Source organism: Galeopterus variegatus, unplaced genomic scaffold, assembly GCF_000696425.1.
Source record: "Galeopterus variegatus unplaced genomic scaffold, G_variegatus-3.0.2 Scaffold10602, whole genome shotgun sequence".
NCBI lineage: Eukaryota > Metazoa > Chordata > Mammalia > Dermoptera > Cynocephalidae > Galeopterus > Galeopterus variegatus.
In genome coordinates, this window is record NW_007736713.1 from 1 (window position 1) to 12348 (window position 12348).

The 12348-nt window shown below is 44.6% G+C and overlaps 1 pseudogene; it reads right to left on the reverse strand.

The window, feature by feature from the left end:
- Nucleotides 1-11026: 11026 nt before the first annotated feature.
- LOC103610105 lies at nucleotides 11027-11510 on the reverse strand (annotated as a pseudogene).
- Nucleotides 11511-12348: the final 838 nt, after the last annotated feature.

Here is a 12348-nt window from a genome sequence, read left to right on the forward strand (position 1 = left end):
CCTTGTAGCAGTGATGGGGAGTCCAGAAGGCTCTTGAGTCAGGATGTGGCATGATGGAAACCTCTCTGTTCCCTGCTCTACCCACCTCAAATCCAGAAAGCCCAGTCTAGATTTCCCCAAGAGTTTTGGTGACATCAGCGGTTTCTTCTTCCTCTCAGGTTGACATTTTGTGCAGAAGACCCTGAGGAAACTAGCATATCCCCCGGCCAAGAGCTCTGGTTTCACAAGTGTCGGGATGGCTGGAGAATGAAAAACGAAACCAGGTAACCAGGACTTTCTCATGTGTTCACTCAGCACATGCTGGCTGGTCACCTCGCATGTGCTGGGCGTGGGTCTGTGTGCTTGGCACGTAGCATGAACCAAACAGATAGGAATCCCTTCCTTTGTGAAGCTGACCTGCTGGGAGTAGAGAGACAGATAAATAAATATGCAGAGGATGTTAGTGTCCCTTGTCCCTTGGGTTGCCTCACCCTGTTCACAGTACATGGCCCTACTGGAGTGAGGTCCTTTCAGTAGCTACACCCCCGGGCTGGTGCCCATGCCCGCCCACCTTCGATTGATATCTTTTTTGTAGTGAGCAGTGCAGTGGGAAGGTTCCAGGGTTCCTAGCTTCCTTCTGGGCACAGAGAGGGGTCAGAAGGGAAGAGTGGGACTGGGAGGTAAGGGAGAAGCACAGAGTATATTACCCCTTTTTAGGTTTTCTGGAACCCAGTTTGGCATGAGTGGATATTAGGGGGCCTCATGCCCCCCTTTTTGAGAAGCTGGAGTGGTCATGTACGGGGAGCTGAGTCTGACAAAGGCATCATCAAGCTTCAGTGTCCCATTGCCCCGTGCGGGAACCCCATTGTTTCAGAATCGAGGAAGGCCCTTGTCGTTGTGTGAGGCAGTGGGTTTATTGGGGGCACCTGCCACATACCCTCTGAGCCTAAATACCTGCTGAGGAGGAGGGAGACCATCTCCCCACCAATTCTTGCCCCCACCCTTGCCCAACCAGGGTACTAGATAGTAATATTGCTGCCATGCACCAAGTGCTTAGCCTGTGCCCACCCTGCATCCACGGACTTACATAATCATCTAGTTTCATCACCAACCCTCTGAGGCAGGTGCTGCTATCCCTGAGTACAGATGAAGAAACTGAGACTCAGGAAGATTAAGTCACTCTCCCAAGGCCCCCCAGCTAGTGATGGCAGAGTGGGGATTTGAAGCAGACCGGTCTACTCTAAAGCCTGTGTTCTCGAGGTTCCTTCTCACTCAGACGAATCACCTCACCTCGGTCTGGGTATCAATTATCAAGCAGCTGTGCCCATGCTCTGGGGGCCTCTGTGATTAACCGTCTGCCAACCTGGAGGGCTGGGCTGCATCCCCAGCTGCTCTGGCTCCTGTTTAGGAGCACATCAACGCGACTAATGCACAGTGATCACAGGACTTGTGGGGTCTAAAAACTGCCCATCTAATTAAGGGAGTCAGTCTAGTGTAGACTCATATCATTTTCTGCTGTCATAATAATTTAAATTCTTTCTGTTTGTTTTCAAATTTATACCTTTCAAAGTGTTTTCATATATATTAACTTCAGTGGTCTTTAGAACAGCCATGTCAATTGGGCACACCCAGGAAGGATCACTATTCTTACAATAAGGGATGAGATACTTTATTCTTTTCTGCTCCAGAACTTCACAGCAGTTGAGAACTACATGACTACCTGCCTCACGCTACTTCTTTTAGAAAGCATGCCATTCCTTCCCTATCCCTCAAAGGAACAGAAAACAGTAGGAGCCCAAGTAATAAACTAATGTTAGGCAGTTGTAGCATCCCTAGACTCACGTGACACCTTCAGTATTCTCCCTGCTGACACGGATACTGTTCACCTGTTCACCAATAAGGAGACTGAGGTTCAGGAAAGTTCAATGGTGAGTTTGTGTAGCTGAGACTAGAATCCAGGTCTCTGATTTCTGCCTCCTTCCTACCATACAACAGTCTCTTGTATTTCTCAATCGAGGCAAAGAGGACACTTTGATAGTTCTCCACACACTTGTGCATGTGTGTGAGCATGTGTGTGTGTTGCGGGTGCCTATTGTACTAAATATGTAAATGCAAGGACCATGAAGCATGCAGCTAGGGGTCCAGACAGGGCTCCGGGGTGGTGTTTCTCAACGTGAACCTGTGCCTTGTGGAGTGAGGGGGAGAAGGAAGCACTATGAGTGGATATTAGGGGGCCTCATGCCCCCCTTTTTGAGAAGCTGGAGTGGTCATGTACGGGGAGCTGAGTCTGACAAAGGCATCATCAAGCTTCAGTGTCCCATTGCCCCGTGCGGGAACCCCATTGTTTCAGAATCGAGGAAGGCCCTTGTCGTTGTGTGAGGCAGTGGGTTTATTGGGGGCACCTGCCACATACCCTCTGAGCCTAAATACCTGCTGAGGAGGAGGGAGACCATCTCCCCACCAATTCTTGCCCCCACCCTTGCCCAACCAGGGTACTAGATAGTAATATTGCTGCCATGCACCAAGTGCTTAGCCTGTGCCCACCCTGCATCCACGGACTTACATAATCATCTAGTTTCATCACCAACCCTCTGAGGCAGGTGCTGCTATCCCTGAGTACAGATGAAGAAACTGAGACTCAGGAAGATTAAGTCACTCTCCCAAGGCCCCCCAGCTAGTGATGGCAGAGTGGGGATTTGAAGCAGACCGGTCTACTCTAAAGCCTGTGTTCTCGAGGTTCCTTCTCACTCAGACGAATCACCTCACCTCGGTCTGGGTATCAATTATCAAGCAGCTGTGCCCATGCTCTGGGGGCCTCTGTGATTAACCGTCTGCCAACCTGGAGGGCTGGGCTGCATCCCCAGCTGCTCTGGCTCCTGTTTAGGAGCACATCAACGCGACTAATGCACAGTGATCACAGGACTTGTGGGGTCTAAAAACTGCCCATCTAATTAAGGGAGTCAGTCTAGTGTAGACTCATATCATTTTCTGCTGTCATAATAATTTAAATTCTTTCTGTTTGTTTTCAAATTTATACCTTTCAAAGTGTTTTCATATATATTAACTTCAGTGGTCTTTAGAACAGCCATGTCAATTGGGCACACCCAGGAAGGATCACTATTCTTACAATAAGGGATGAGATACTTTATTCTTTTCTGCTCCAGAACTTCACAGCAGTTGAGAACTACATGACTACCTGCCTCACGCTACTTCTTTTAGAAAGCATGCCATTCCTTCCCTATCCCTCAAAGGAACAGAAAACAGTAGGAGCCCAAGTAATAAACTAATGTTAGGCAGTTGTAGCATCCCTAGACTCACGTGACACCTTCAGTATTCTCCCTGCTGACACGGATACTGTTCACCTGTTCACCAATAAGGAGACTGAGGTTCAGGAAAGTTCAATGGTGAGTTTGTGTAGCTGAGACTAGAATCCAGGTCTCTGATTTCTGCCTCCTTCCTACCATACAACAGTCTCTTGTATTTCTCAATCGAGGCAAAGAGGACACTTTGATAGTTCTCCACACACTTGTGCATGTGTGTGAGCATGTGTGTGTGTTGCGGGTGCCTATTGTACTAAATATGTAAATGCAAGGACCATGAAGCATGCAGCTAGGGGTCCAGACAGGGCTCCGGGGTGGTGTTTCTCAACGTGAACCTGTGCCTTGTGGAGTGAGGGGGAGAAGGAAGCACTATGAGTGGATATTAGGGGGCCTCATGCCCCCCTTTTTGAGAAGCTGGAGTGGTCATGTACGGGGAGCTGAGTCTGACAAAGGCATCATCAAGCTTCAGTGTCCCATTGCCCCGTGCGGGAACCCCATTGTTTCAGAATCGAGGAAGGCCCTTGTCGTTGTGTGAGGCAGTGGGTTTATTGGGGGCACCTGCCACATACCCTCTGAGCCTAAATACCTGCTGAGGAGGAGGGAGACCATCTCCCCACCAATTCTTGCCCCCACCCTTGCCCAACCAGGGTACTAGATAGTAATATTGCTGCCATGCACCAAGTGCTTAGCCTGTGCCCACCCTGCATCCACGGACTTACATAATCATCTAGTTTCATCACCAACCCTCTGAGGCAGGTGCTGCTATCCCTGAGTACAGATGAAGAAACTGAGACTCAGGAAGATTAAGTCACTCTCCCAAGGCCCCCCAGCTAGTGATGGCAGAGTGGGGATTTGAAGCAGACCGGTCTACTCTAAAGCCTGTGTTCTCGAGGTTCCTTCTCACTCAGACGAATCACCTCACCTCGGTCTGGGTATCAATTATCAAGCAGCTGTGCCCATGCTCTGGGGGCCTCTGTGATTAACCGTCTGCCAACCTGGAGGGCTGGGCTGCATCCCCAGCTGCTCTGGCTCCTGTTTAGGAGCACATCAACGCGACTAATGCACAGTGATCACAGGACTTGTGGGGTCTAAAAACTGCCCATCTAATTAAGGGAGTCAGTCTAGTGTAGACTCATATCATTTTCTGCTGTCATAATAATTTAAATTCTTTCTGTTTGTTTTCAAATTTATACCTTTCAAAGTGTTTTCATATATATTAACTTCAGTGGTCTTTAGAACAGCCATGTCAATTGGGCACACCCAGGAAGGATCACTATTCTTACAATAAGGGATGAGATACTTTATTCTTTTCTGCTCCAGAACTTCACAGCAGTTGAGAACTACATGACTACCTGCCTCACGCTACTTCTTTTAGAAAGCATGCCATTCCTTCCCTATCCCTCAAAGGAACAGAAAACAGTAGGAGCCCAAGTAATAAACTAATGTTAGGCAGTTGTAGCATCCCTAGACTCACGTGACACCTTCAGTATTCTCCCTGCTGACACGGATACTGTTCACCTGTTCACCAATAAGGAGACTGAGGTTCAGGAAAGTTCAATGGTGAGTTTGTGTAGCTGAGACTAGAATCCAGGTCTCTGATTTCTGCCTCCTTCCTACCATACAACAGTCTCTTGTATTTCTCAATCGAGGCAAAGAGGACACTTTGATAGTTCTCCACACACTTGTGCATGTGTGTGAGCATGTGTGTGTGTTGCGGGTGCCTATTGTACTAAATATGTAAATGACGCTCCCAAGCGGCGCACTCTACCGAGTGCACCACCGGGCCGGCCCTAAGTATTTATACTTTATGACCTAGCCATTCCACTCCTATATATACACACCAGATATATATTGGTCCCTAATGGGATATGTATGAGGATATTTATACCATCTTGTTTGTTATAGTGGGTGTTGGGGGCAAATGTGTATCAGGTTTCTCTTGCTATGCAACAAATTATTGCAAATTTATCAGCTTAAAATAACACCCGTTTATTATCTCTGTGGGTCAGGAGCCCAGGCATAGGTTAGCTGGGTCCTCTGTTCAAGTCTCAAATATGTGCAAAATAAAGGTGTTGGTTGGGACTGCAGTCTCATCTGACACTCAGCGTCCTTTTCCAAACTCATTCAAATTGTTGGCCAAATTCAGTTTCATGCAGCTGGAGAATTTATGGCAGCTTTCATCTTCTTTGAGGCCAGTAAGATAAGCAACTCTCTCATGCCTTACCTTCTTTTAAAGGGATTTCCTGATTAGGTCAGGCCTACCCAAGATACCCTCTCTTTCGATTAACTCAGAGTTAATGGATTAATAATCTAGTCATGGAAGTGGTATTTCATCATAGCTCTGCCCACACTTAAGGGGAATGGATTTTACCTGGCATGTTTACCAGAGGGTAGGAATCTTGGAGACCATCTTAGAATCTTCCTATCACACCAGTTTCCTTAGGGGTGTGGGTAAGTAAAAAGTGGTGGATTCATTCTAGGGAATACAATATAACATGTAGTAGAAGTCCTGAACTAGATGCAAATTGGATGGTCTTGAAAATTGTTAAATAAAAAAGAGGAATAAAATAATGTTTATATTACAGAACATTTTATGTAAATTAAAATGCATATACTCAAAATAATATACTTTAAAATAATATTTACAAGAATATATATGAAACATGATAGTGTAGATGCCCAGGGTGAAAGGGAAAAAAATAAAATTGGGGATTAAGTAGAAGGTGAAAAATAAAAATGAATCCAGAGACTTTCATGATGATAGAATGCCATGAACTGAGGAGAATGGATAATCGAACTCTCAGAAGTTGAGGTCCAAAAAGAAAATAATAAAATAAAGTGAAATAATTAAAATAGAAACCAAATTCCTGGACACAGCCCTTTTCTTGATTGTTCTCCATTGTCAATGATCTAGAATGATTCCAAACATGAGCAGAGCAATTCCTAGTAGAGCACACAAGAACTCTGACCCTTGTTTTAATGGTTTCTTTTCTCAAAGCACCTGTTCTGCACAGGGTAGGCCGTGCAGAGGCTGAGCGCAGGTGCAGCTGTTGCTAGAGGGAAACATCTTTGAGTGTCCTGGATGGACCCAGAGATGAGTCTTCTCTAGGAGTAGATAGAGTGGGGAGACAAACCACATAATCTTGCCAATTCTGCTTTGTCTAAAAGAATGAACCCCTTTATTAAAATAACAGTATAAATTAGAAAAATGCTACAAGGATTATACTTATAGGCGGCCTCCAATTTATGAACAAAAGTACATTTTTAAATTGAATGTTGAGAATATTCAAGCTTTCCTCAATAGGAACAATGCTATAAACCATAGTTATATTCCTAGTGTTTGCTAGATCACAGAAGTCTATTCCATGCATCATGTAGCCAAAATACAGTAGTCCTAGAACTCACTTGGGTTGTGTGTCCTGGGAATCAGGGCATGAGAAGGAGGGGAAGGAAGAGAAGGAGGACTGATAGAGTTTGGATGTGTTGTCCCCACCAAAATTCACGTGGAAATTTGATCCCCAATGTGGCAGTGTTGGAAACTGATTGAGTCATGGGGGCGGATCCCTCATGAATGGATTAATGCTCTCCCTGGGGGAGGGGGGATTAATGAGTGAGTCTTTGCTCTATTAGTTCCCGAGAGAGCTGATTGTTTAGAAGACCCTGGCACCTTCTCTCTCTCTTGCTTCCTTTTGCCATCTGAACTGCTTGTACCCGCCAGCTGCCTGCCACTTTCCACCGTGAGTAGAAGCAGCCTGAGGCCTGTGCCAGATGCAGCTGTCCCAGATTCATAAGCCAAATAAACCTCTTTTCATTTATAAACTACCCAGTCTCAGGTGTTTCTGTTATAGCAACACAAACGGACTAATACAAGGACTTTCAATCCAACTCTAGTTAAAATTTTTAACTAGGTGAAGTTTGTGTTTGTCAGTCTCTGACATTTCTTTCTTATGCCTCTAGCTTTCTTCACGCTACATTATATTAGGTGTGTTTCCCATATTGCAATAGAGCTTAATGATCAGTTTTTCAATGGCCACAGAAATTTCCATACAGTGGGTGGACAATCATTCTTTCTTTAGCTGTTCCTCTGCTGCTGACCATCAGGTCTACATTCCTTTTCTGTCTACTCTGTTCCCCTGGTGCCTCCTTTCCTGGCCCCTATGACATAGTCTTATGTTGCTCCAAGGATTTCCCCTCCCAAGTGCTCCCTTTTCCAAATTTATTTGACTTCCTATTCTCTCCGCCCAAGCTCTCTTTCATCCACTGTAGCTGATTTCCACAAGGGATTTTTTTTTTTCCTTTTTTGTCTTTTTTACTGACCGGCAATGGGATCACAACCCTCGGTGTTGTGCCCACACCGCGCTCAGCCAGTGAGCAGGAACCAGTCTCCACATGGGATCTGAACCCTCGGTGGGAGCGCCGCTGCACTCCCAAGCAGCGCACTCTCCAGTGTGCCACCGGGCCGGCCCTCCACAAGGGATTTGTTGGAAGTTTTTAACTGAACTAAGTCATGCTCATGTGTCAATGGCTAGTAGACCTTTAACTGGTCCAGAGTTGTTCAAAGAAGACACTTGTTAATCCAAATTAACCTTTGATTTGTGTAATGGATTAAAAGTCTTCCCCAATCCCTAAACTCATTGAAGCTTGGATTGTGTCACCCAAGTTTATGTATTAGACACTTGGCTCCCACGGTGACTGTTAAGAACTTGGGAAATCTTACTATGGTAATTAAAAGGTGGGGCCTTGAAGAGGTGATTAGATTATAGGACCATGCCTTAGTGAAGGGGTTAAAAATGGTGGTCATGGTGTGGTTCTGAGGAGGTTAGTCTCTCTCTCTGCTCCACCATTTTTGCAATGTGATACTCTGCTGTCACTGTTGCCACCACCAAGACCCTCACCAGATGTGTTCCCTGAACTGTGGACTTCCCAGACTTTGAAACTGTAAGCAATAAATTTTGTTTTCTTTGTAAATCACCCAGTTTTAGGTATTTTGTTATAAGCAACAGAAATGGTCTAATACAATTTGCACTGAAGCAGCAGAGCAAATCAGCAGGAAAGCTTCCTATTAGGGGAGGAAAATACTGAAGCAGGGCAGTCACCTTACATATAGGCCTGCTCTGCTTGGGGATCTATCCTCTAATCAAGTCTCCCCAAATAGTCCTGGCTTTCATAGTTAACTTCATTCCTTCACTCCTTAACTTATGGATCCTGTAAATAAGCACCAGTATTTGTTTCTCCCCTTGCCTCCCAAGTGGTTTCCGCAGTGGCAGCAGTTGTCATGGAGAGGAGGAGAGAGGTGTCAATGCCCTCTTTTGTGACTATGGGTTATCTATAAATTGGGGGTGGCCTCTCCTAAAAAAAACATGAATAAGTAAATAAAAGAAAGAAGAACAGAACAAATATAAACCAGGGTTCAAGTCACTTGTTTTCCTAAAACTCCATGGTTATCAGTACCATTTAACCTTGACTTTCTTCATATCATACCAGTATGTGTTTGTGTTGCAGTGGGGAAGGGCTGCTGGAAGAGTCTGGAAGCTAGTACAGCTCTGAGCAGGCAAGGGCTCAGGCCCCTGGCCAGGTGGGGCAGTAGGGAGCAGAGTTATATGAACTTGTGCTAATCATCTCAGCCCAAACGAATCCACACTGTATTAGTCCATTTCTGTTGCTTATAACATAAATACCTGAAACTGGGTGATTTGTAAAGAAAATGAAATTTATTGCTTACAGTTCCAGAGGCTGGAAGTCTAAAGTCCAGGGAAGACATCTGGTGAAGACTTTCTTTGGTGGGGACTTCAGTGATGGCAGGGTAACATGATGAGGAATGGTGGAGCAGAGAGAGAGGGATAGCTCCTCATGCACTCCTTTTAAAGCCCTCAGAACCATGCCCATGACCACCATTTTTGATCTATTCACTAGACATGGTCCACAGAATCTAATCACCTCTTCAAGGTCCCACCTTGCAATGACTGTAATAGGATTTCCCACCCTCACAGTTACAGTGGGGATTAAGCCTCAATGTGGTTGGGGGTTGGGCATCCAATCTATAGCACACACTTTCCCTCATTTAATACTTTCAGCAGCAGTGAGTGGGCTTGGATTTACACAAATCGGTGGTGGCCAGAAGACTTTGACAAATGTCACAGGTGACCCATGAAAGCACTGAGGCCAGAGCAGAGGCTAGGATGATCTCACTGGAATGGAGAAGCTAAGATTACCCTTTAAAAGTGAAGACATCTTTACAGCTGTCCTGATTTCCCCAAGACAACTTTGGTGAGGTTGTTATGAAGTCAAAGCCTCAATTATTAATTGTGAGGGAGAGCACCCTATCAGGACCTCAACAACTCATTTTCTTTTTCCTATCTGAGATATCAGCCCTCCTATTTATCCTGTGTCCTTTGTTAGACAAACACATCTTTCTTCCTTCTCACTAGGCTACCCCCAAACTCTCTGGCTGGTTAGAAAGAGACCCTCAGAAACAAATGTGGCTTCACAACCCTGATTTTCATGTCCCTGGCAGCCTCACTGATGCCACCTCTCTCTCCTTCAATGCTGGTGCTGTGGGTTGAATGTCTCCCCAAGCTCATGTTGGAACTTAACCCCCAATATGGTGGTGGAAGGTGGGGGCCCTTAAGAGGTGATTGGGTTGCAAGGACTTCACTCTGGTGAATGGATTGATTCATTCATAGACTAATAGCCCATTTCTCTTGCCTATAACAGAACACCTGGAACTGGGTGATTTATAAAGGAAACAAAATGTATTGCTTACAGCTTCAGAGGCTGGGAAGTCCAAAGTCCAGGGAACACATCTGGTGAGAGTCTTGGCGGTGGCTTTGTAGCAATGCAGGGGTCTCACATGGCAGAAAATGGTGGAGCAGACAGAGAGACTAACCTCTCATGTGTTCTTCTTTTAAAGCCCTCAGAACCATGCCCCTGAGCACCATTATTATTCTGTTCACTACTGCACGGTCCTACAATCTAATCACCTCTTCAAGGCCCACCTTTCAATTGCATAATAGGATTTTCCATCCTCAATAGTTACAGTGGGAATTAAGCTTCTAATATATGAACTTTGAGGACACAGTTCAATCAACTCACAGCAAATGGGTTGATGGTTTAATGGGTGGTCATGGGTGCAGTTCTGATGGCTTTATAAAGACAGTGAGTGAGAAGGTTAGCTCTCTTGCTTATGCCATTTCTTGCCATGACATCCTGTGTCACTATAGAGAGTCACCACCAAGAAGAAGGCCCTCACCAGAGGTGCCCCCTGGACTGTGGACTTCCCAGCCTCCAAAACTGTAAGAAATAAATTTCATTTTTTAATAAATTACCCAGCTTCTGGTATTCTGTTATAAGCAACAGAAACTGACAATGCAGCAGGCTTCTTCATCTCCTTTTTCTTCCTCTCCTCCTCCTCTTCCTCCTTCCAACAGCTTTATTGAGGTACAGTGGACACACAATGAGCTGCACACATGTAAATCATATAATTTGACATTTTGTCATATGAAGTCACCATGAAACAGTGAAATCATTACCACTATCAAGACTGTGAAACTATCACCTCCAGAAGTTTCCTTGTGCTCCTCTGTAATCCTTCCTACTGCCCTCCCCCAGGCAATTACCGATCTGCTTTCTGTCACTATGTATTAATAGGTGTTTTCTAGAATTTTATTTTATTTATTTATTTATTTTATGGTGAAAAAAATTGTATATTTGGAATTAACCATCTGGGCTCAAGTTTGGATGATCCCAATTTTGTTGGCAACATCCAAAGCATCATAATCAGGAGCCAGTCGAACATATGCCACCTCCTCTGCATCAGGCCTGATCAGTGTGTTGACCTTGGCCACATCAGTGTCACAGAGCTTCTTCACAGCCTGTTTGATCTGGTGCTTATTGGCCTTGACATCCACAATGAACACAAGTGTGTTGTTGCCTTCTGTCTTCTTCATGGCAGACTCAGTGGTCAGGGGAGCTTGATGATGGCACAGTGGTCAAGCTTGTTTCTCCCGGGGGTGCTCTTCTGAGGGTATTTGGGTTGCCTCCGGAGCCAGTGTCTTGGGCCGCTGGAAGGTGGGTGATGTGTGGATCTTCTTTTTTTTTTTGTGGCACCTTTTTTTGGACACCTTTCAGCACTGCCTTCTTGGCCTTCAAAGCCTTTGCTTTGGCTTTGGCTTTGGCAGGGGCAGGAGCTTCCTTCTCCACCTTCAGCGCCATCTTGTGAAAGGGCCTAGAATTTTGTATAAGTGGAATGTATGACAGTATGTTCTCTTTTTTGTTTGCTTTTTTTTCACTCAGAAGAATTATTTTGAGATTCATCCATGTTGTTGCATGTCTCAGAAGTTTATTCCTTTTTATTGCTGAGTACTATTTCGCTGCATAGATGTAACAATTTATTTATCCATTTATTTGTTGATGGACTTTGTTTCCAGTTTGGGGTTATTACAAGTAAAGCTGCTATGAACATTTGTGTCTGTATGGGCATGTGCTTTCATTTCTCTTGGGTAAATACCTAGGAGTAGAATGGCTGTATCATATGGTATATGTATGTTTGATTTTTTAAGAAACTGCCAAACTGTTTTCCAAAGTGGTTGTACCACTTTATATCACCACCAACAAGATGTGGGAATTCCAGTAGTTCCACATCCTCAACACTTGGTGTGGCAAGTCTTTCGATTTTAGTCATTTCGGCAGATATACAGCGGTATCTTGTTGTGTTTTAATTTGCATTGACCTGATGACTAATGGTCATTGAGCATGTTTTCATGTACTTATTTGCCAGTCACATATCTTCTTTTGTGAAGTGTCTGTTCAAATCTTTAACCATTTTCAGGGAAGTTGTTCTCTTATTGAGTGTTGGGGGTTATGTATTGTGGATATAAGTTCTTTATCAGATATATGATTTGCAAATACTTTCTTCAAGTCTATAGTCAAGACTTTATCAGATATATGATTTGCAAATACTTTCTTCAAGTCTTTTCATTCTCATAACAGTGTCTTTTTTTTTTTTAAAGAAGACCAGTAAGGGGATCTTAACCCTTGACTTGGTGTTGTC